This window comes from Phyllostomus hastatus, unplaced genomic scaffold (assembly GCF_019186645.2).
Source record: "Phyllostomus hastatus isolate PE091 unplaced genomic scaffold, TTU_PhHast_1.1 phas_contig_113, whole genome shotgun sequence".
Taxonomy (NCBI): domain Eukaryota; kingdom Metazoa; phylum Chordata; class Mammalia; order Chiroptera; family Phyllostomidae; genus Phyllostomus; species Phyllostomus hastatus.
This window is the reverse complement of record NW_025333530.1, coordinates 12,601,838-12,625,968: the sequence shown is the minus strand read 5'-3', so window position 1 is coordinate 12,625,968 and position 24,131 is coordinate 12,601,838. Positions and strand designations below refer to the sequence as shown.

General features: G+C 45.2%; 1 long non-coding RNA gene across 1 annotated transcript in view; it reads left to right on the top strand.

Annotated features, from left to right (window-relative positions):
* The window catches only part of LOC123819728, a 79,804-nt gene that overhangs the window by 27,088 nt on the left and 28,585 nt on the right, over positions 1 to 24,131 (top strand). Inside the window, exon 2 of the long non-coding RNA XR_006785852.1 lies at positions 19,918 to 19,991. This is a non-coding gene — a long non-coding RNA (uncharacterized LOC123819728). The remainder of the gene's footprint in view (positions 1 to 19,917; positions 19,992 to 24,131) is intronic.

Here is a 24,131-nt window from a genome sequence, read left to right as displayed (position 1 = left end):
TGTTGGCTGTTGTCATTTTTATTTATTTGACAATCTAAGGGAAAAGACATCAGTGCCCCTGACTAAATAGTCAGTATTTCCTGTTTTAAAAATTCTTGCAGTGCAGTGGTTGAAACTTGCTGCTCTATACCACAACACTCGGCACTAAACCCAGTTCCCAGGGAGGACTTACCCTACAGAGACAGAGAAGACTATCATCTCCTTTATTTTGGACCTGTGTGTCCATGAAAGCAGCCCATACCCACTAGTGTGGCTGGCAACCCCTGCACAGTGTTGACTTCATTCTGGAGTCCCTGAGTCCCTGTCACAACGACCAGGTAAGACCTTATTGCAGGTCATCATCCATGGCCCTTGAGATGCCCATTAGAGGCCATTACCGTACTCTACTCTGCTCATTTAGTTGAGGAAACCAAACCAGCAAATATTTTCTGACTGATCATTACATTTGGTCTTTTGCTAGTTCAAAACTAGGAGACATGGCTTCTGTTCCCAAGAAAAAAGAGACCCACGAGGATGATGTAGATCATGTGAGTGTCCTGTGAGGGGAGAGATCTCTCTGGCTTTGGTGCCCAGTCTCTTGGTCTGTCCTTCCTTCCTCCTGGTCTCCTTGGTGACCTGTCCCTGCTCACTGAAGTCCTACCCAGTTGCTAGCAGATCCTTGCTTAGCCTTGGTGGTAACACAGGTTGAGGGGAGGGAGTGTGCAAAATTCTAAACAACTCTCATCCAACATCCTCACAGTAGGTCAAGTTGTTCATCCTCCTACCTCTAGGTAGGTTGAGTTAATTCATCCCAGGCTGGTGATCAGATGCTAGGAAGAGGGACCCATCTTTATAGGCCTTCAGATCTTCACAGCCTCTGTCCATGGTCCAAGTCAGATTCTGATCTCTGTATGCCAGATGCCCTCTGCCCCCTCAGTATGTGTGATTCCCTGGGCCTGAGTCACAGAGACCCAGGTCCTAACCCAGGCTCTTCTTGTTAGCTGTGTGTCCTTAGGAAAGCTACTTAACCTCTCCTAGCCTCAGTGTCAGAACGTCCTTAACATGGGGGTATAATTTCCATTTGCCAGAACTGATGTAGAACAAAGGAGATACCATTTGGTCTAGTGTTCACATAGTGCCAGGCATGTTGTAAAGAATCAATTGATTTTTTTTAATTGGAATTTTTTTTACCGATGATGAAATAAACACTTTCCAGGGTGAGAAGTCTGAGTAAAGCAGGGATTAGTTGGTGGTTAGGTAGTGTGGTTTGGTGTGTGGGCAGCAGCAGGCCCCTCCCCAAGCCCATCTTCCTTCTAAGGTCTGGCCTGAGTGGCTGGGTAGCTAGAGAGTCTTCTGTGCCCCTGGCTTTAAGATCTAGTGACACTGCAAGAAAACAGCAGTTGTCGGAATTGATTTAACGTTGATATTTTTATCACATATCAAGGCCTGGCACCATGGCAAGAAATGACAGAAGCAGAATGCTAAATAATTTCTCTAAATAATGAATGCTTCCTGGGCTGCCTGGAGGGAGGAGCAGAGGGAGAGCAGGATTTAGTGTGTGAGGGACACACTTAGTCCCTCACCCCCAGGGTCCTGCCGCTGGCAGCCCCATGTGGGCTGCCTCCAGGGTGAGTAGAGCTGACCATAGGGCAGCAGAGGAGGGTGGGAGTAGAGGCCAAGAGGAGACAGAGTCAGGGAAGGGGAAGAGAGACAGGGATCAGACTCAAATACTTGTTGATTTGATTAGAGAGGGGAGAAGCAGGAGGGAAAGGGAGGACACACAGGCAGAGGCAGAGCCTGGGGCTTGAGTTAAGCCTGGGAGGTGAGAGTGAGGCCCAGACTCCGGAGACAGAGGGAGAAGGGGAAGCCAGGGAACAGAGCAAGAGAGTGGGGAAGTGGAAAAGACAGAGATGAATGTGAGGGAGAATGACCCAGATGGAGCTGCTGTTGGGGAGAGGAAAAGGGGCTGAGCTGGGGGTCTTCTTCCCTTCCCCAGAAAGGGAAGAAGGGGGTGGCAGATATATGGCAGGGGGTCAGATCAGAGACCCCAGGAGGCCCAGGCAACAATGCCAGACAGGTCAGGGTCCCAGAGGGTGAAAACTTCAACTACTGTACTCCCTCTCATTCTGAACATCCCCTCTCCTTCTGGGCACAGAGTTATTCCTCTGAGCTTTGAGGGAGGAAGGGAGCTCAAGGCTGTGCATGTTCAAAGCCTTTCCAAACTGACTAAGCCATATCTAGGAGAAGCCCTGCATCCAGGGTTGGGGGGCTGTCTCACCTGTCTCACTGTCACCCTGCTGAGGAGGGATCACAGGCAAGGGCACTTTCATGACATGGCCCAGTCCCGTCTCCCTGGTTGTAGATGATGACTCCAAGAAGGACTTCCAAGGGCATTGAGTGCTTTCAGCCTATGTCTGCCCTGGAGAACCATGCTGGTGTTTGCATAGGGAGTGTCTAATTCACCTCTGTAATTCCAGCCTCTAGCCAAGTGTTGGAATATGTTAGGGGGTGATGCATGTTCACAGAAGGAATGAAGGAGTGAGACATCTCGGGGTGAAGGAGGCATCAGAAATGTAGAGAAGTTGAATGACCCTGTCCATAGCACATTTGTAACGGACCCAGGACCCACAGATCCCCAGGCTGGGGAAAGGTCTTCCAACTTTTCAGTAATGATGGAGTGGAAGGGTGGAACCCTAATCAGTCTAGGCTGTGACTGAATCCATCTAGAAAACTCTATCTTTTTACCTTCCCACTTTCTCTTTCTTCCCTCAACCATCTTCCCCCATCTCACTCCTCTCCCAATCCAATCTGCCAGGGAAATATTGTGACTAGTTATGGAAAACTTGTGGCTGGCTAAATCCCACTCCAGCTCTCATTCATGCCATCTTTGATTACCACATAGAAATGCTTATGCTGCCCTAGCAATGAACCACCAAATTTCAGCAGCTTATCACAATCTGCCTCAGTCTCTGTCCTCATGCCAACACCTCCCAAGGTCCTAGGAATTTCAGTGGACACATGGAAGACCTATCCAAAACCCTGGCATCTCTGTCCTCAAATCTCTTCATATGTGTATAGGCAGACCTCAAAGATATTGTGGTTTTGGTTCCAGATCACCACAATAAAGTGAGTATTACAATTAAATGAGTTGTAATGTATTTGCTGGTGGACAGCCTTGTATTCTATTTGTAAAAAAAAAAAAGCAACAGCTGCAAAGCTCAGTAAAGCAAAATTCAATAAAACGAGGTGTGGCTGTGTTGGTCTTTGTCTTCATTGTACTTCCAGCAGCCACTCCCTTGGTGACATCTGCATCTTATTGTCCAGAATTGCCCCCTGCCCTCCTTGGAAATTCTACATCTGCACTTTGACTACAACTTCTCATTAGCTGAGTTCTCTTGCTCAGTTTTCCTTCCATGAAGTGTGTTTTTCACTCTCTGGAGTGTCCCTGATTTCATTACCTTCCCTGTCTACATTTCCTTCCCTATCCAGCTTAAATTTTCTGGTCTATGATTTAGCCACTGTATTAATCAGGTTTCTTCAGAGAAACAGAACCAATAGGCTATTCTAACTAGATCTATCTTAAGAGATTTATTATAAGGAATCCATTCACACAATTATGGAGGCTGAAAAGTCCCCAGAATTCTCAGTCAGGAGGCTGGAGACTCGGCACTGCTGATGTTGTAGTTCCATGCTGAAAGTTGGCAGGCTGAGACCTAGGAAGAGCCGATGTTTCATTTCCAGTCTTCCAGCAGGGAACTGCAGTTGTCCCATCTTGGAGGCCCTTTGGCAGGAGGAGTTTTCCTCTCCTTAGGGTAAGATCAGCCTTTATGTTCTAGGCAGGCTCTTAACTGATGGATGAGGCCCACCCACATTGCGGGGTGGGGAGGGCAGTCTGCTTTACTCAGTCTTCAGATTCAAATGTTAATCTCATCCAAAACACCTACAGACACACCCAGAATCATGTTAACCAAATGTCTGGGCACCCCATGGCTCGATTTGACAAAATTAACCATCTCAGCTACACTTTGCAATCTCCTCAAATTTTTTGCTCCATTGCTTTTGTCTTGTGACCTGGATCAATCAATGGTCTCCTTTTTTCACTTTTTAGTCAGAGGCAAGGAGTGCTGCTGGATACACACTGCACCCACATGCACAGGGCTGAGCAGACTGGTACCTCCTAAATTCATGGCATCTGGTTTCACTGGGCCTTCAGTACTGTCAGCAGTCCTTCGATTTCCCAGGCAGCCCTCTTTCCATTTCTTCATGAAGCTGTCTCAAACTTTTTTTTTTTACCTTCCTAACTTCCTCAATACTCCATCCTCTTCACCCTCTCATTCCACCTTTGGCTCCACTGAAGCAGCAGCAGCCCTCAGGCTGGAAAGTCTTCAACAAACCCCTCACCCAGCGACTACCACACCAGTTGTCTCTGCATTTGTATCTGGCCTTTTCCGGGCTCTTTCAAGGCCTTGTGCCCAGTGAGACTAAATGTTCTGTCCCCTGCTCAGACACTTCACATCACTATCAATGAACTCGCTTCTGTGCTAAGACTGCAGGCATCTTCCTTCCCTTTCTGGATTCATCCATGGATCATTTAAACATACCCATCTCCCATTATATAAAGAAAGACATCCCCTTGTTTGATTTTACTCACCTCCCTGGTTATTGCACCATCTCTCTTTTCTTCTTTACAGCCAGTCTTCTTGAGACATTGTTATAATTTCCTATTTTTATTTCAGTTGCGTGATTAGAAGCACTGGGCTTTCGTCCCACTGCTCTGCTCTGCTCACCTATGGCCTGTGTGTCACCAATGCAATGGGCGTGTTTAGCTCTTGTCCTGCTTGATTCCCCAGATCATCAGATCTAGCAGATCTTCTGAAAATGGTTTTTCTTTGGTTTTCATGGCACAGTTTTCTTCAGTTCTCTTTCCTTCTCCCTTTCTTCAGATTTGGACATTTCTCATGTTCAGTTCTCTGCCTCCTTCACTGTTGTGTCACACAGTCCCTTCAGGTCAGGGGTGTCCAACTCATTTTCACGGGGGGCCACATCAGCCTGCGGCTGCCTTCAAAGGGCCAAATGTAATTTTAACTCCTTAACAGTTAAGGAGTAGTTACATTTATACAGCCCTAAAATTATTTCGGCCCTTTGAAGGCAACTCTGAGGCTGATGTGGCCCCCGGTGAAAATGAGTTTGACACTCCTGCTCCAGGTGCTTGAATCCAATCTGGTGGTTTCAGCTGTGTTCCATTAGGTGATTACTCTGGCATCTTCCCCCACCCAGATCATCTGTGTACCCTCCTCTTTTCTGAATATCTCTGAAACTTAACTCATCAACACTCTCCCACCCATCAAGCCTGCTCCTCCTCCTGTATTTCTGCCCACAGTGAATTCATTCATTCAGCTCATTTTGTCTGAGGGTCTGCTGTATGCCTGGCACTACTCTAGGCTCTGGACGCCCTCTACCTGGCTGCCCAAGACAGAAACCCTGATGTGAGCTTTGGCTGCTTTCACTTTCCATCTAGTAAAAATACTGAGTTCTGTCCAATATAGCTCTGCTATAAAATACTTCCCTGTCACTTCATTCCTATTGTTTTCTTAGCTCCCAAGTTTATCTTGCTGTTTTCAGCCTTGCCTCCTCCAATCCCTTATCTCTATTCAGACCAGATAGTTCTTACCATTCTATTGTTTCAAACCCTTTAGTAGATTCCCTTTGCTTTCAGACTCCTAGGTACCTAAATTACTCACCTGTTTTTGTATGACATGACTTCTGCTCATTTCTCCAGCTTCATCTCTCCTAGTTTGCCTTCATCTGGGTCTATGCTACATCTAGGATGAAATACTTGTCATCCCAGGCCCAAAAAAAAAAAAAGCACTGTCCTTCCTGCCTGGAATGCCCTGCCTCCTCATCTTTGCCTAGCAAACCTTTCCTAGTTCAGAAAACATCTTGGATGTCCGTTTTAATAAGAAGCCCTTTATCTTCCAAGACCAACCCAGGAGTTTCAACAGAAGTGCTCTAAAGCACCCTGTGATTCTTTGTCTTGGAAACCACCACAGTGTGATGTCACAGCTGCTTTACTCACTGTTCTCCACCCCACCATGAAGCTCCTGCTAGGAGGGGGCTGTGTTATTCATCATTTGTATTCCTAGCACTTCACATAGTAACTGGTACATAGTAGGTATTCAATAAATGTATGTTAAGTAAAAGAGTAAGGATAGCAGTGCTGGCCAGGTGGCTTAGTTGGTTGGAACATCATCTCATAAACCAAAATGTTGTGGGTTCATTCCCTAGTCACAGCACATACCTAGGTTGTAGGTTGGATTCCTGGTTGGGCCTGATCAATGTTTTGTTTTTCTTTTTCTCTGTCTCTCTCTCTTTCACATACACTCTCTCTCTCTCTCTCTGTAAACTCAATGAACATATCCTTGGGTAAGGATTAAAAAAAAAGAGTAAGTAGGGCAATGAGACAAGCAATGCATCAATTGACACAGAGCCCAGCTAGGACCACAATAGACAAGGGCATCTATGGATAGGAAGGGCTTCGAGGGTGTGGCATACAAGGAGGCCATCACCACACAGCTGATGGCCTGGTACCTGTTTGGCAACACCAGTGATGGTGGAAGCAGGAATGAACTCTAGGTCAGAGCACCTGAATTCAAGTTATGTTTCTGCCAATTCTTAGCTATTAATGACTCATAAGAATTCCTCTAACCTGCTCAAACCCTTGGTTTTCTCATTTGTTACATGAGGAAATTAATGCCAATCTCACAATATTGTGGTCAGAATTGAATGAGGTTAGAGTTACGAGAATCTATGTATTTCACAAGTGTGAAGAAGGAGGTCTCTTGGGCATTCATTGGGGACTTGGGTGAATGAGGACCTTAGGCTCCATACACAGGCTTCCATACACAGGAAGGAAGTGGCTGTTCCTTGGGCCTGGGGTTGGAGTCTCAGCAGGACAGAGAACGCCAGCTGCTTCAAAGCTCCTAGGAGCATCACTGCAGAGAGAGGGGCTGCAAGACTCAGCTCCTGCCTGGAGCCAGGCCTTTTGCCTAGGAACAGACCCTGACCTGGATCCCCTAGGAGAAGAGGGTGGCCTGAGGTGACTGGAGAGCAGGACTGCCCAGTTCCAGTGGGAGGCTTCACCCCACTGAGACTCTCCCCATTGTTGCTGCTTCCTGGACTCACACCTGACCTCCCAAGGAGATTGCCTCTGAGCCTAAAGAGGCTCCCAAGTGTGGGCCAAGAGGCAGTTCTCTATGGCAGGAACTCCATGAAGAAATGAAGGGACTTGGTTTCTGTCCCAGCTCTACCACTTCCCAAATCTATGGCCTGGGCAGTTGCTTCTGGGACTTTTCTGCATTTCAAGAATGGAGTTAGGAGCCCACCACATAGATTGTTGTGAGGATGAGTAGATAAAAGATGTGAAACTACCCTGTGAATATAAATGCTATTTGGATAGTAAGAATGATCAGAGACATCAGGCTTTGTGCAGGCCTCTGTGAAATTAATGCAATGGTCAAAAGATAAGTCTTGGACTTTTGGCTAAGATGGAGTCATAGGTAGATATACTGTACCTCCTCATACAACCAAAAGAAGGACAACAACAAATTAAAAAACAAAAAACCAACCAGAACTGACAGAAAATCAAACTGTACAGAAGTCTGACAACCAAAGAGTTAAAGAAGAAACATTCATTCAGACCGGTAGAAGGGGCAGAGATGGGCAGCCGGGCAGAGAGGACTTGTGGCAAAGCAGTGGCTGGGGGACCCGGGTGGGCACGGTGGCGACTGGTGGAGTGGGCAGTCCCATACTTGAGTGCAGATAAACCAGGAGGGACAACTGGCAAGAGGGGCAGACTGTGTGACCCAGGGTTCCACTGTGGGGAAATAAAGCCTCAAAACCTCTGACTGAAAAAACCTGTGAGGGTTGAGGCAGTGGGAGAAACTCCCAGCCTAACAGGCAAGTTAATTGGAGAGACACATAGGGTCCTAGAATGTACAAACTCATCCATTCTGGAATCAGCACCAGGAGGGCCCAATTTCCTTGTGGGTAGCAGAGGAAGTGACTGAAAGCCTACAGAGAGCTGAACAAGAGGCATTGTTTCCTCTCTAACCCTGTTCCACATACAGTGCCATAATGGAGCATCCTGGGTTGCCCCAGTCTGGTGAATACCAGGATCTACCCCTTACTACATAACAGACACTCGGAGACCAAAAAGACCAAATGAAAGAAAAAATCAAAGCTCCAGAAAAAATACAACTAAGTGATCAAGAGAGAGCCAACCTATCTGATGCAGAGTTCAAAACACTGGTGATCAGGATGCTCACAGAATTGGTTGAATTTGGTTGCAAATTAGATGAACAAATGCAGGCTACAATAAGAGAAATGAAGGAAAATGTACAGGGAGCCAATAATGATGGGAAGGAAACTGGGACTCATATCAACAGTTTGGATCAGAAGGAAGAAATAAACAGTCAACCAAAACAGAATGAAGAAACAAGAATTAAAAAATACAAGGAGAGGTTTAGAAACCTCTGGGACAACTTTAAATGTTCCAGCATCTGAATCATAGGGGTGCTAGAAGGAGAAAAGGAAGAGCGAGAAATTTAAAACTTATTTGAAAACATAATGAAGGAGAACTTTCCCCAATATGGCAAAGGAAATAGACTTCCAGGAAGTCCAGGAAGCTCAAAGAGTCCCCAAAAAGTTGGACCCAAGGAGGCACACACCAAGGTACATCATAATTATATTACCCAAGATTAAAGATAAGGAGAGAATCTTAAAAGCAGCAAGAAGAAAGGAGAGACATACAAAGGAGTGCCCATAAGACTATCAGCTGATTTCTCAAAAGAAACCTTACAGTCAAGAAAGGGCTGGCAAGAAGTATTCAAAGTCATGAAAGGCAAGGACCTACACCCAAGATTAGTCTATCCAGCAAAGCTTTCATTTAGAATGGAAGGGCAGAGAAAGTGCTTCTCAGATAAGGTCAAGTTAAAGGAGTTCATCATCACCAAGCCCTTATTAAATGAAATGTTAAAGGGACTTATCTAAGAAAAAGAAGATAAAAAATATGAACAGTAAAATGATGACAAACTCATAGTTATTAAACAACCAAACCTAAAACAAAAACAAAAACAAACTAAGCAAACAACTAGAACAGGAACAGTACCACAGAAATGGACATCACATGGAGGGTTATCACTGGGGGAGTGGGAGGGCGAGAGAGAGAGGGAAAAGGTACAGAGAATAAGTAGCATAAATGGTAGGCATAAAATAGACAGGGGAAGTTAAGAATAGTATAGGAAATGTAGAAGCCAAAGAACTTATATGTACCACCCATGGACATGAACTAAAGGGGGGTAATGCAGGTGCGAGAGGGTGTGGAGGGCAGAGGGGAATAAATGGGGGGAAATGGAACAAGTGTAATAGCATAATCAGTAAAATATATTAAAAAATTTTTAAAAATGAGTCTTGGCCAGGACTTCTTAATCTTCAGCCCTGTACGGGGATATGTGTGATAGGGGTTTGGTGAGAAAGGAATCCAAGAAAAGGGAATTTCCCTGCTTTGTGTATTCCAGTGTTAGAACTTCCTTGAACGTGCTTGTGGGGAAGAGGGGCTCCTGCCCAGTTTCAGGAGGCATTATTGCCCTGATCAGGAGAGCCGGGGGGGTCTAATGATGGAGCACCCCGTGAAGGAGGCCAGGCTGATGCCAGGACTCAGCTGTGCCAGTTTTAAACTGGTTGCTTATAGTTGAGTGTTTAAAGCAGTTTACTCGTGGTGCCAACTGTTCTTGGATGATTTTCCCTAAATGTTTTATGTTTTGTACTTGTGCCCAGAGGCAGTTTTATCTGGTGGGGGCACTTCTGTCAATCTGTCACCATGAATGATTAGAGGAAGGAGGGAGGAGAGGCAGGGAACAGAATGAGAAGAGGAGGAGTCTCTGTCCATCCAGGTGACTGGGGTTGGTCTGTGTACTCAGTCGGCGAGGTAGATTGTCCAGTATTTAGTCCATCTGCTTAAACTCCCCAAATGCAGCTGGATGGGGGATGGGCGAGAAACAGGCTGGCATTCTTGCCTTCACGGCACTTAGAATTGCATGATGGCTCTCTCTCTCTCTCTCTCTCTCTCACACACACACACACACACACACACACACACACACACACACACAAACTGACTCAAACACACAGAGGAGTCTTCAGTACAAGCTAATTTTACCAGTGACTGGTTTCCTACAGGGAACAATTTAGGGCATTCTGGGAAGACTCTCCATCATGAAACCTTTCTTTGTTCTATTACCTGAAATACCTTTTCCCATGAGCAGTGACTCTGACTTCCTTCAAATCTTTGGTCAGCTACTTGGAAGCCAGAGCAAGCACTAAGAGCAAGTTGCCTAACCTGGGAGGTGGGCAGGCAATGGCCCAGGGATCCTCTCTCTTTGGTTCCTGAGTTGAGTGCTTCCATGCTGAGTGGTAGCACTCTGGGCTCAGAGCTAGGCTTAGGGCAACCATAGGACTGTGGTTGAAGGCCAGAATGTAAGCTCCTAGAGGTACAGGTCTGTGTCTGGTGTGTTTAGTGCCTAGAACTGTGTGTGGCACTCTGTTGGCATAGAGTAAATGTTTTTTTGAAGGATGAATGAACGAATGAATGGAGACTTTTCATGATTCCACAGTCAAGGTTTTATTTACTTTGTAAGCAGGCTTTTTGAAAATGCAAATGCCTGGGGGAGAGGCAGTGCACTAGGTTGTCCTGTGTCATGGAATGTGGCCTGGCTTTGAGTTAGATCCAGGATAGAATCTCAGTCTGCCCATGACTAAGTAGGTGACCTCAGCTTCTTCTTCTGTGAAAAGGCCTCACCAAGTCATGGTGTGGATTAAATGTGTAAGAATGGGAGTGAGAGGAGAAGGAACACAAAAAGCCCCAACAGAAGTGGGGCCAGAAGGAAGGAAGCTTAATCTCAGTGGGCCCTTGATGTAATCTGGTTTGGACTTCCACAGCCCTGGCTAGCTTGGAAAGCCAAATCCTGCTCTGAGGTCTCAGTCTTACACTAGTGGGGCATCTGGGACTCACCAGGAAGGGGGCTGAGTGAACACACCATCCCTTAACTGGGACCATGCGCTCCTCCCTGTTATAAGTCAATTCCACTTTCCTGTGTACACGTTTGCAAAGCCCTCTTTGCCTTTCTGACTAAAGGGATAAAGTTCAATGAAGTGCCAGGGAGAAAGGATGATAACCTGGGCATGTGGAGGTGACATGTGAGGTTTACACAGCCTGTCACAGCCTGGGGAAGAGCATAGAAAGATCTCTGAGGATCTGTTTTACCCTGGACACACTTGCTGGAGAACTGGGAAATCAAAACATAATCATTCTCCACATCAGACTTTAAAACCTATGCCATTTCACCTAATTACTGCAAAAGCTCTGAGAGATTTTCATGGAAGATGTTATTTTCCCATTTTGCAGATGGTAAAACTGAAGACTAGAAAATGGAAGCTGTGTATGCAAGCTTGCTTTGTAGATGTCTGTCAGTCCCTGGAAAATGTATTTCTTGGTTGAAGGGATTGTAAAGCTACAATAACCAAATGGCCATTTGGGAATTTTGGTCACCAAGAGGCCAACACTTCCAAGATCAGTGAAGAAAGACTGTGGACAGCAGGGACAAGGGGACAGTGGGGATGAGCTTACCTCTGACTGTCAGGCACAATGGTGGTTGCAGCCAATGGCTGTGGCATCCTTGCCTCCAGGGCACTTAGCATTGAATGATGGCTCTCTCTCTCTTTCTCATACATACATGGGATCCCAGGGGACAATGAGCAGGGCTGGAGCCAGATGCTGTAGCTCTATCCCCAAATCCAAGTGGCCCTACACCCTGATGGCCTGGTATCAGTGTCACCAGCAGTGCAATGGCTGGGAGTCCTCCTGACTCTGAGGTCCTTTCAGTATCGGGGATCCAGTCTGCATTCTGCTCCTCTTTGGCACAAGCCTCTGGGTCCTCATTAGCACAATGCTGAATTCTCTGGGAGAGAGTTTGTGCCAGAAAGGGAGGCTAGACAGGTGAGAAAGGCCTCTTTGACCAGAAAGGTCTGGCTGCTAGACTGCAGGTGGTAGCATGTCTGACAGGTGCAAAACAAAACACAGTGTTTGTGGAATTCAGATGTATCCTGGACAGGACCAGCTGCATCGCAGGGTCTCTCCCAGATCAAAATGAAAATGGGGGCCTCTTATTCAAAATGATTGGGAATTTCAAAAAGGTGATATTGGCTGTTCAACAAAGTGCAGGGCCCTCTGAGTGTGAAGCCTTGTGTGAGTGCATAGGTCACACACCCATGAAGCCAGCCCTGATCTTGGTCTGTGGCTAGTGGGTGGGTCAGAGGGCTGCTTGAGTTGAGGAGAGGTCTCTCCTCTTCATAAGGGGCTTATATTTGCCCAGCACATCCTCAGTTTGTGTGGGGTAGGAAATGCTTTTCTTGTAGACCTGCCCCCTGAAGGGGCTAGGGGCCTATAGTGGAGCAGAGGAATGTGGGTATCAGGGTGAGGGGGCTGCTTCTGCACTGAGCAGCCACAGAGGGAGGTCTCCCCACCTTCCACCCAGCCCTGTTCTCTCCTGCCTCCAAAGGCAGCACAAGGTAATAGTTTTCGACACATTTCATTGAAATATAATAAAATATTTGCATGGTGTTATTAGATAAATAAGGGTTGACTTGAGTCAGTGCTTATTGGGAAATGTGATTTGAAAATTCATTTAATAAGAAAGAATGTGGAAGCTTAAGTTTATGGTAATGAATTGGTTGCAGATAGTATCTAATAACTCCATACAAATATATTTCAATCATAATATCTATCGGGTTGGTCTTTGGTTCCAGAGGCTTATAGGGGTGATTGTATGCCTGACCTCTCTTCTGGGCCAGATTAGAATTAATTAATTGCTAATATTGTGACATTAATTTGTAATTAAGAAAATCCATAATTTCCAGTGGCAGTGAGAATGAGAAGTGTTTATTATTGTCTCAGATGAGGCTGGGAAAGGAAGAGAAAGTAATAGCAGGGAGAGAAATTTAGAGGGGAGGATTGTATTATTTCATCCTCTGTGTCTCGAGGCTTTCTGTCTTGCCTGCAGAGTGGGAGCCCCAGATAATGGTATCAGGGCAGGGCCAGGGCACAGGTTCTGGCACCTGCACCCTGCAGGGAAGGTCCAGAGTGGTGGTCTCTCTGAGACTTGCTGATGCCAGCAGGCAGAGCCTAGGAGCCAGCTCAGTGAGGGGGCTGTGGCTGGGGGTAGTGGTGGGGGAGAGAAGCAGGGACCAAAGGTGGGTCACAGTTGATGAGTCCATGACATGCCCCTTCCTCCCTTGATAAACTGTGAAATCCATTTGTCCCTGGCTGGGATGAACTCAGTGAGGAGATGGCTGTCACTTCAGGGCATCCACAGAGGGCCTGCAGGAAGAGTTGGGGAGGTGCCTGTTAGTGCTCATATCCTGGGCTGTTTCCCAATACACGACCCTGGGAGTTTGCTTGTCTTTCTCCTTTTTCCTTTCCTGGGCAGAAAATGGAAATAATTTCCTTTGAAACATGACATTTCCTAATCCGTCGCCTGGCTGGCTGACAGCAGGATTAGTGTACACAGCTGCCGGGCCTGGCTGGCCATATGCAGGCGCTCCTGAGGGGCTGCCGTGGCCAGTGCCAGCCCCTCTTCTGGCTCTTCTCTCGCCCCTAGTCTGGCCTCAGCTGTTCCCTGTGCCTGCACATTGGGAATTGCTGCCTCAGAAGCCCTTTCCTGATGTGTGTGTGTGATGGGTGCAGTGGGGGTGGTGGGGATGGCCAGGGGTAGGGGCACCAGGTGGAGTTTCACCCACCAAAACCCATTAGTTTTGTCACCTAAAAGGGAGGAGCAGAAACTAGGGCCTGAAAAAGTGGGTTCAGGTCGTGGCTTTGTGTGACAACCCATGTGACCTAGGTCTGATTGCGTCCCTTCTCTGGGCTTTAGTCGGTTTTTGTTTGAAATGATAGTACTGCATTAGATTGTTTCTACCCTTCCTGCTTCCAATAGTTGCTGATTTTCTAGTCTTTGTCAAAACTCTTTTGTTAACAATAAGGGCCAACAGAATACAGTGGTACTTTGGTACTCACCGTTAGTTAATTTGATAACTAACGATGAGTACCGGAACTCATGATGAGTGCTAACCAACGAGTAAGGAAGGATGAAATATTTTTGTGACTCATACAAGTTCTAGCAAGTGCCACAAGTCCTGAGCAAATGCTGAGTGCTGAAACAATTTTTTCCTGTCAAAATGAGATGAGCACAGGGTTTGACAAGTTCTGAAGCTGACGAGTGCTGAGGTATGTCTGTAATAGGAAAGCAGTAGTTGTCCTGCAAGGGCATGGCAGGCAGCCCCTCAAACCCTCTAACCACTATGGGCCATGCAAATTAGAACACATGAAGTCAAAACCTCATGACAATCTTACAGGTAGATAGTGTTTCTTTTTACAGATGAAGAAACAGAGAATCAGAAAGGTTAGCTAATCAAGTGATTAGCTCAAGCAAATTTGAACCCAGACAGCTCAACTCCAAATCCCCTGCCCCCTCAGACTCCCTGTCCCATGTCACCATATGAACCATCCTTTCTCCACCCCATCCTGCACCTCCTGCCACATCCATGAACTCCAGGAGCTGGGCTACTAGCCCTAGACCACACTGGCTATGTAGTTTTTACTTTTTCACTGGGGGAGGGGGGGTTGTGGTACTTCCTGTGGGGCATGGTCTAGTGTTCCTGCCTGCTCCACAGTCTGGATCAGGCCTTGTGATCTCCAAGCCTGGGACCTTTGGGGGTGTCCCCTGACACACAATGCCTGATCCCCAGATCAAGATGAGAGCTAAGCACTCAGATTAGACAATGCAACAGAGAGAACTCTACAAGGAGATCTAAATTGTTTTCCTGGGGTGGGATTTTCCTGAGCATTTTGCTGGGGATCTCTCTTCCGAGCTTTGAGACCAAGGACCAAGGGAGGCAGCAGAGGGAGCCTGGGGTTTGACTGGTGGTTTAGCAAAGGAAGGAGGGAAGCAAGAGGTGTGGCTGGCTGTTACCTAACCTGGGGGAGGGGGTCCTGGCTCCCTCTGCAATGGAGTTTCTTCCCTCCTGTAGGGCTCAGCTTCTATATTAGTTAATCAGAGACTGGGCTTGAGTCAGAGATTCTAGGGTTTCTCTGAAGCTCTTTGAGGCCAGTGTACTGATGAGAGAACTGTTCTGCAAGTATGGTCTCCCCTTCATTCTCATTGCTCCCTTGCTTCTGTGGGCCAGTGTTGTAACATGTGATTTGTAAGTCTAAGAGCATTTGATTCAGGAGGCTGGGGTGTTTGTGGTGGAAACTGGGGAGGGGAGTTCAAGGGTAATTGTTGCTGTATTAGCAGGAGGAAAAAAAGTACACACACCAGACTCAGATCAGCCCTCCTTTGCCCATCCCCAGCACAATTAGTCCACAATCAAGCTCCCTCATTAAGGTTCAGAATTACAGATGGGAGAAAACATTTCCAGCTCAGGACCAACAGGTAGAAGGAAGAGAGTTTGGTCATAGAGTGCCCTATTTGGAAATGGTATTTTCAGCTGGAGATTAGAATAGCAATACTCAACACAAATCCAAACACGGGCTAGGAGAGCCGGGCCCACCTGCCTGAGAGCTGGGCCCACCTGCCTGAGTGAGGTGTGGTCCACTGGGAACACTGTCCCGACAGCTGCTGTGGATGTTTACCTGACCAGGTGCTTTTGAGTCCACGGGGCCTTGTTGCACTCCACACTCTTTGTCTTCATGCTGGTTCTTTTTTCTTGCTGTGTTCAGCGTGTCTTTCTTGGTGTCTCTGCCTGTCCCATTTTTCTCTCCTGTGTTCTCCTTCCTGATGGGGCTCCCGACCTCCATATTAGCATTCACAACCTCAGCCCCAGCCACTTAGGCCAGAAAGACAGCTCCTTGGAAACACAATTGAAATATTTTTTATAAATGACCAGCGGAGCTTGAGTGACATGCCCTTCTTAGGCTAAATAAAATTAAAGTTAAACCTTCTAAAAAATACATGAGCCAAACATCCTCTGCACATTTCATTATGCAAATGCAGCTGTCCTGTGCTGCACAAATTAGCCCTCCTTTTGAAATTTGCTGCTGCTACTTCCCTTTTCTCTGCCTCCCTCTCTTTTTTCTCTGGGTTTTGAGTGAAAATCCTTTGTGATTTTAGGTCAACAGCTGGAGTCTGAGGGAGAGGTGGGAGGCTAGAGGGTGAGAGGGACAACTAACTCTCGTTTTCCTCTTTGTACCCCTCCTTCCCTCTCTCTGGTGGGGTTGGGGGACGGTGGTGAGAAAAGAATGACTCCTCACTCTTTCTCTTTCCAAACTGCTTTGCAGGGCCTGGCTGGGAAAGGTCAGTCTGGGGTTGGGAATGGGTGCTCTCTGGAGTGGGTGTGCTCAGCGGTTTCTCCGTCTGGGGACCATGGGACCCTGCAGCTCAGTGGTGAACTGGCTGACAGATGGCAGACCCACCTGTGTCCCAGGTCTAGCTAGTTCTTCCCAGGGCCTCCGGCACCAAATAGTATGTCTTTTTTCTATTGTCTGAATCCCAGATGACAGCTGGAAAATTTGAGAAATGTTCTAAATGTGGCATCTCCTCTGTGCCAGAGAGGAGCTTGGGTTTCATGCAGGTGGGAGAGGGTCACAGTGAATTAGATAGATTGGGGATAGCCACCCAACCAGGCCAGCTGACCTGGTCATGTAGGGGAGACTATGGTTCTTATAATCTTCCCTGCATGTGGAATGCCACTATTGGAATCACTTAATTGTCCCTATCCCTTTAAGAGGAAAAAACTCCAAGGAAGTGAAACAAAATAAATTACATAAAGGTGTAAATAACCCCCTAGAATCTCAGCATTGAGATGTGCCTTGGAGGGTTTTGTGCTATAGTACACACACTGAGATCAAAGAAGAAGTGCTGCCCCGGCCGCAGAGCAGTCCTCCACATCAGTGCTCTCCAAGCAGAGGCACCAAGAGCAGGGCATAGAGAGAAGAGGGCAAGGGAGTGTGGTGGCAGAAAGAATCGCCAAGACAAATATCAACTGATACTTCCCAAATATGTTTCTACCCCGACCCTTTGGGTGTCAGATAGCATGTGGCCTAGCATCCAGACATCTTGCTGTTCATCCTCATGTGGTTAATACAATTTGGAATTGCAGGACTGAATGTGAATTTCAGACTGACTTCATCCCTCCACTCCCATCTTCCAGCAATTTGGGGCTAGTCCATAGGGTCTAAGTTGATTTTGCCCTGAGGTTCTCTTTCTGAATTGAGCTGGAGGGAGGGATGGGAGTGGAAGAGGGAGAGCAGTAGATGAAAGCAACTCAGATGAGTAGGTAGTGACAGTGAGTGGACGCGACAGCAGCTTTCCTTTCCATTGCAGCCTCCCTAGTCTAGACCTTCCTCCTCTTAAGCTTGGTTGACTCCCATTCTAATCCACCCTTCCGCAGTTGGTTGTGAGATTCCTATTCTGAGTCTACAACTCTTATCAGTCACTTTCTTTTTTAAAAGATATTTTATTTATTTATTTTTAGAGAGGGAAGGGAGGGAGAAAGAGAGAGAGAAACATCAATGTGCGGTTGCTGGGGGCTGTGGCCTGCAACCCGGGCATGTGCCCTGACTGGGAATCGAACCTGTGATGCTTTGTTTTGCAGCCCATGCTCAATCCACTGAGCTATGCCAGCCAGGGCTTATCAGTCAGTTTCTTCCTCAAAAATTTTAAATGTCCAGCCTGGTGCCAACAAACATTTATTGAATCTTTGTTACATGGCAGGCATTGAGCTAGGCACAGAGGGGCATGGCCCCTGCTCTCATGGTGGTTATAATCTAGTAGAGAAGCAGATGTGGGTGTGAGGGAGAAGTGCAGGTACCACAGGCGTGACTGGCAGTGAGGGTGTGACCGAGTGGCAGACACTGGCTATCTTTTTACTAAAACTCTTTCCTCCCTTTTCTGGGGCAGAGTTATACTGCCCCTTCCAGTCTCCCTGGCAGTTTGGTATGGGTTTGTGACTGTGGTCCTGCTCTCTGCCAGGCAAGGCATTGTCCCTTGGGCAGCAGCATCAGTCACTGTTACCTGGGAGCTGACTGGAAACACCAGTTCTCAGACCTACCTCAGACCTCCTGAATCCCAATCTCTGGCTGCTGAGCCTGGAACTGCAGGTTAAAGTGTGAGAAGCCATGCTTACCAATGGAATGTGTGTGGTAGTGCTGTGCTCGTGCAGCCCAGTGATTCTGAGAGATTGCTTTCTTTTTGTTCTAGTCATTGGATGCAGATGCACAGAATTGAGCAGATTGTGTCTTGCAGTCCATGGCAACTATCATCATTCACCTGGAAAGATGCCATTTTGCCTTATTTCATTACTTCTTTTCATTTCCTCCCATCCTTATCTCTCTAATATATATCATATGTATGACATATAGGCCAACTATATATACTTACATATTTTATAATGTATATTATGTATAAAATATCTACATACTTTTGGTCTGTTTCTTTAAAAAATACTTCATTTATTTGTTCTTAGAGAAAGGAAAGAGAGGGAGAAAAACATCAATGTGTGAGAAAAGCATTGATTGGTTGCCTCTCTCATGTGCCCTGACTGGGGACTGGCTCACAACCCAGGCATGTACCCTGACCAGGAGTTGAACCAGTGACCTTTTGTTTTGTAGGACAATGCCCAACCAACTGAGCTATACTGGCCAGGGCTGGTCCATTACCTATGTTTTTTTTCAGTCAACTCTGTTTTTCACATTAGTTCTGCTGTTTCATACCTGTGTTCCTACTTCTGGCTGCTGCACAGTGTTTCACACTATGCATCCACTATGTGTTGCTTTTCATCCCCTTAGTGATAGGCTCCCAGACTAACTCAATTCTCTGCTGTGATGAAAAATTTTAAGCATGTCCTCTTATGGGTCCCTGGGGAAATTTCTGTACAGTATACACCCAAGGGAAGGCTTGCTGGCTGAGTTCAGTTTCATTAGAACTGCCAGGTGACTCCTGAGAGCAGATCTGTCCACAGACTTTCCCACTGCAGTACCTGTGAGGCCTGTTTCCTGCATCTTTTCCAACATTTGGTGTTACCTGACTCTCTGCTGTTGCCAGGCTGGCAGTTTACAGGGTTACTTCTCTAGCTTTTGGATTTCTCTCACTACTGTGCATATCTCTTCATGTACCTGTTATCGGGAAGAACTGCAGATTCTACCTTATGTGAGTCACATTTTTTTGCCCTTTCTGGGTTCTTTCTGTTTTTTTTTCTTGTTGATCGAACTACTTAATATAGATGATATACTAGATATGTACACATTCTCTATTTTAGTTATAGCAATATCTTCTCCTGGTTGGTCACCTGCTTGTTAACTCTGTCTTTCTGTTCTGCTAGTGAATAGAAAGCCTCAATTTTATTCTAGTCAAATTCATCATTTCTTTTTTGCCTTATGGTTTTAGTCTTTTGGGGTCTTATTAAAGAAATCTTCCCACACTGAGGTCAAATGAATAACAAAGATATTCTTTTTACATTTTCCCCATTAGTTGTGTAGTTTTACAACTCACATTCAGGGCTCTAATCTTCTGAAGTTGAAGTTTTGTCTAGTAGGAAGACAGGTTGAAAGTCGTATTCATTTGTATGAGAAGTGGGTCTTCCCCACAATGCCCACTCAGCAAACCATCTTCCCCAGGGCTTCATGAGCTCCCACAGCGTGTGCCCAGCACATAAACACATAACTTACATGTATTTATATTAAAAATATGTGTGTTTGTGAATTTTCTCTTCTGCTTCATTGGTTTAGTTATAAATCCCTGTTCTAGGACTACCATTTTCTTTTTAAAAGATGATTGTTGTAGTCATTAGTACTGTTTACAAATGGCGTTGTTCTCTTCTCTTCTCTTTCAGGAAAATGGCAGGGTAGCATTTCCCTGTCCACTTGGAGTTCACTGTGCCATGTGACTGGATTTGGACAATGTAATGTGAGTATAAGTGACACATGTGACTTCAGGGAGGAAGCCTTCAGAGATGGTGTGCATTCACCATGTCCTTTCCCCCTGCCATGATAACCTGCAGTGTTACGGCCTGGCAGGTGCTGTTGGCCACACCCTGGAGTGGAGAGGCATAGAGCAGGACCTCCAAGCAACCCCCAGAGGACATGTAATGTGAAGAATGGGTCTTGGTTGTTTTAAATGATTGCCCTTGAAGGTTTTGTCTCTGCAGCAGAATCTAGTCTACCTTGGTTAAACAACTGCCATGGCTGTACTATTACCATTACCTGATAGTGCATGTCCCTCCTCTTTGTTTTTCTTTTAAAACATTCCTTAGCTCTCTATCGCTTTTTGTTCTCCCTTTTGATGACTTGTCATTTTTCTAAGAAATTCCAGCTGGAAGAATCCACCCACACGGAAAGTGTTGAGCAAGAGTGTGACAAAAGAGAGTGGTTTATATTGCTGAAATGCAAAGAATTCTAGTTTTTATAACAAGCATCACCTCCTAAAGTACGTGTATTGGTTCCTCATCTCCAACTTACTCTACTGACCCCTGACGCACTGTAACCTTTTGCCAGTTTCTGACTCATCTTTTCACCATCTTTCCTTCTTGATTTTCATTCCCTCACACCCTTGCTTTTATGTGCCTTACCACAAATTCTTTCTGAATCTCATTCAGAGCAGCTTTCCCCCTTATCAAGAGTTTTGGTACCATTGTCATTTGAGCCTTCAGGGGGTTCACCTTCTTAAACAATTTTTAATTGAATTTATTGGGGTGACACTGGTTAATAAAATTATATAGGTTTCAAGTGTACAATTCTGTAATATATCATCTGTATGTTGCATTGTGTGTTCACCACTCAAAGCCCAGTTTCCTTCCATCCCCATTTATGCTTCCTTTACCCTCTTCTACCTCCTCCCACCCCTCTTCCCTCTGGTAATCACTGTATGTGTCTGTAGTTTTTTTTTGCTTATCCCTTCACCTTTTTCACCCAGTTCTCCAACCCCCCTTACCCTCTGACAGCTGTCAGTCTGTTTTCTGTATCCATGAGTCTGTTTCTATTTTGCTTATTCATTTATTTTGTTTGTTAGATTCCACATATGAGTGAAATAATATGGTGTTTGTCTTTCATTGACTGGCTTACTTCATTTAGGATAATGCTCTCCATGTCCAACCATGCTGTCACAAAGGGTAAGATTTTCTTTTTATGGCTGAGTAGTATTCCATTGTGTGAATTTACTATAGCTTTTTTATGCACTCATCTACTGATGGGCACTTGGCCTGCTTTCAAACCTTAGCTTTTTAAAATAATGCTGCAGTGAACATAGGGGTATACATATTCTTTCAAATTAGTGTTTCAGGTTTCTTTGGATAAATTCCCAGAAGTGGAATTGCTTGGTCATAGGCAGTTCAATTTTTAATTTTTTTGAGGAAGTCCCATACTGTTTTTTACAGTGGCTGCATGAACCTGCATTCATGTGGATTCCACATTTATCAAAAGAATTTTCTAAACAGTGACATTGTCCACTGAGAGGAATTCTGATGTCAGCTGCTAAGATAATGCAAAATTATACACTTAGTTACACAGACAAGATCCTGGGACAAATTAGAAAGTTGACAGGATGGTGAGAAGGTGATACATACATTCAGACATATATTTTATATTGTAAAAAAAGAAGAATGAATCCATATGGAGAAAGAAGTTCACCAATGTGGGGGAATGGGTGAAGGAGATCAAAAAGTACAAACTTCCAGTAATAAAAGAAATAAGTCATGGGGATGCAATGAGCAGTGACTATAGGTAATAATACTATAATGCATATTAGAATGTTGTTAAGAGAGAAAATCTTAAAAGTTCTCATCACAAGAAAAAATTTTGTGATTATATATGGTGATGGATGTTATGTAGACTTATTGAAGTAATCATTTCACAATAAACTATGGCACAAATATGGAATCATTGTGTTGTACATCTGTAACTAATATGTTATATGTTAATTATATCTCAATAAAAAAGAAGTTAACTGTAAAAATAAATAATAAAAATAGAATAATTACCTGCTTTTAGTTTTTTTGAAGCTTAAAATTAATGGAAGAAATCATACACAAACTGACAGACCTAACTACATAAAAATGTAAAACTGCTAACTGTCTAAACAGTATAAACAGAATTTAAAGGCAATCAATAAGCTTGGAGATATTTCTATAAATATGACAAGAAAAATGTAACTTTAGTAACATGTTCATCAAATCAAGAAAACCCAGTAGTACTCTTAAGAAAGAAGGCAATCATATCAACAAGCATTTCTCTAAGGAGGAAGTTAAATAACTAAATAATTAATATGCAGAAAAAAATATTCAGATCCATTCATAATAAACTAAAAACTAATTTTAAACAATCCTGTTGAAATTTTGTTCAGAATTATATTGAGTTGATAGATTAATATGGGAATAATATTCTTCATTTATTTTACTGTTTTACTTTTTAGTAGTCAATAATTTTTCTATGTCAAAGTCCGTTAAATTTTTATGTAGGATAATGTCCAGATACTTTATATTTTTGGTTAGGTCTGTGGCCAGCACCAGATTTCCAGCAGAATATTGAGGGAGGTGGGTTCAGCTGCCTTTCCTAAAGCAAAAGATGGGTTCAGCTTCTTTTCCACTTCCAGCTTGCTTTGTTCCAGTCACCAGATGAGATACTGACCCCTCAGGTGTAAGGGTGCAGGGAGGAAGGCTGAGGAGGGGAGAAAGTTCTTCCCTGAATAATGCTATCAGAAGACAGTGGGTTGATTTACACTGTGTCACCCTAGCTTAGCTAGAATTCAGTTTCCCAGAATTTCTTTCCTGGAATGATTCTGGGTTAGGATTGACTACAAGAGAAAATTGGGCAAGATTTGGAAGACAGAAGGAAAGCCCCAACCATTATGCTGGGAAAGTCACTGCATGGACTCAGGTGCCACTGTAGCTCACCCATGTTGGTGGCAATCTACTGCCTCCCTCATTGGGGCCAGGCTGCAGCTACCACTGGGTCCCCTCTCTGCTTTCTGAGTCCTGGGCCAGGAGTGTGTGGCTTTGTGGGCAGGAGATCCAGCTCTTCTGTAGTTTGTTTTGATTTGGAGGCAGAGAGAGACTGGCACAGGCTCCAGGCTGCCCTTGTTCTTCCTTGCTTCATGACCTTTGGTGACTGCAGGCCCAACATCAGACAGAGGCAACAGCCTGCCATAGACTCCTTTACCAGCTGACACAATTGTGTGAGGTTTAATTCCACCTTACTCACCTCAGTTCCACTTTCCTGATGAAACTCTCCCTGGCACCAAGCTCTGTGCTCTCTGTGCCTAGCAGATATTTAAGCAGACTTGTTCTCTTGTGTGTTCCTCACAGGCTCCTCTGTGACCGAAACTTTCTTATACATGGGCCTTCCTCCAGCCGTCACCCCTCCCCAGAGCTCCCGTTTTCATCAAGAGTGTGCCCATCTTGTGTAGGATGCAAAATGGCTTCAGATGTCTGTCTCCCTTCCACATGAGCCACTTCTGGTCCAGGGAAATGCAGAAGCACCATTTACCCCTGACAAATCCTGGTGGTACAGGCCTTTTCACTGCAGAAGCAGTTCTTCCTTTGCTGTCAAAGAAAGTCATGGACCTGATTTTCTTACTCTTTAATATCCTGGCAGAAGCTAGACACCAGTTCCTGCCTCCCACTCTGGGAGGAGGAAAGGCTCTGTCCCAGAGAGCAGAAGCTCTGAACAAGTTAGTCATGGGTAGAACATTCTTTGAGCTCACCAGGGCTGAGTTGCTGCTTGACCAACCTGTGAGGGGTGTCAGCATTACTGTATTAAGCACTGTGCTAGTTTGCATATGCCATTCTTTTGAATTCTGAAAATAGAAAATTCTAAGAGATAGTGCTAGTAATTTTCAGGGTAAGAAACTTGCCCAGAGTCAAAAGATCTCTGAGTAACAGCCCTGTGGAGGCTCTATCAACTTATGTTCCCACCAGCAGAAAAAAAACCCTGAAAAAACGGTGTCTCTGCACCTTTTCCTTCACAAGGATTTTCAACTTTTTGACATATGAACATATGTGTTAGGCAAAAATGGCATCATTAATTTATTTTTTAAGAGATTTTATTTATTTAT